At 55.5% G+C, this 1036-nt stretch overlaps 1 pseudogene; it reads left to right on the forward strand.

Moving 5' to 3' along the window:
• Positions 1-218: 218 nt before the first annotated feature.
• On the forward strand, positions 219-1033 carry LOC139001026 (small ribosomal subunit protein uS5 pseudogene; annotated as a pseudogene).
• The last annotated feature ends 3 nt before the right edge of the window (positions 1034-1036 follow it).

Raw genomic sequence — 1036 nt, forward strand, 5'->3', positions numbered from 1 at the left:
TTTCTGTGGAAAAACACCATCTAGAGTAGCGGGAATTGTAAACATTATCATTACTCTCTTCATTTTTAGAGTTTTCGACCTCCAATCTCGGTGATTGAACTAGGCCATCAGGATAGAACGGCTCTATTTGCCCCTATTTAAAGTGTTTCTCACATGTTTCTAATCATTTCGGGGACTATCATTGTGTATTTTAAGAGTATTACCAAAAGTCCCTTCTTTTCCGACGAAACACCAAATGGCGGATGACGCCGGTGCTGCGGGAGGGCCCGGAGGCCCCGGGGGCCCCGGATTAGGAGGTCGCGGCGGCTTCCGGGGAGGATTTGGCAGCGGCATCCCGGGCCGGGGTCGCGGCCGGGGTCGGGGCCGGGGCCGAGGCCGCGGAGCTCGTGGAGGCAAGGCCGAGGACAAGGAGTGGATCCCTGTCACCAAGCTGGGCCGCCTGGTCAAGGACATGAAAATCAAGTCCCTGGAGGAAATCTACCTGTTCTCCTTGCCCATCAAGGAATCGGAGATCATTGACTTTTTCTTGGGGACATCCCTCAAGGATGAAGTCTTGAAGATCATGCCTGTGCAGAAGCAGACACGTGCTGGCCAGAGGACCCGGTTCAAGGCATTTGTCGCCATTGGGGACTACAATGGACATGTCGGTCTGGGTGTGAAATGCTCAAAGGAAGTAGCCACTGCCATCCGTGGAGCCATCATCCTGGCCAAGCTCTCTATCGTGCCCGTGCGGCGGGGCTACTGGGGAAACAAGATTGGCAAGCCCCACACCGTACCTTGCAAGGTGACTGGCCGCTGTGGCTCTGTATTGGTGCGCCTCATCCCTGCCCCCAGGGGTACGGGCATTGTCTCGGCCCCTGTGCCCAAGAAGTTGCTGATGATGGCTGGTATTGACGACTGCTACACTTCGGCCAGGGGCTGCACTGCCACCCTGGGCAACTTCGCCAAGGCCACCTTTGATGCCATCTCTAAGACCTACAGCTATCTCACCCCAGATCTCTGGAAAGAGACTGTGTTCACCAAGTCTCCCTATCAG

Source organism: Myotis yumanensis, unplaced genomic scaffold, assembly GCF_028538775.1.
Source record: "Myotis yumanensis isolate MYYU_CA2020_CCGP unplaced genomic scaffold, mMyoYum1.0.hap1 SCAF_69, whole genome shotgun sequence".
Classification (NCBI taxonomy): domain Eukaryota; kingdom Metazoa; phylum Chordata; class Mammalia; order Chiroptera; family Vespertilionidae; genus Myotis; species Myotis yumanensis.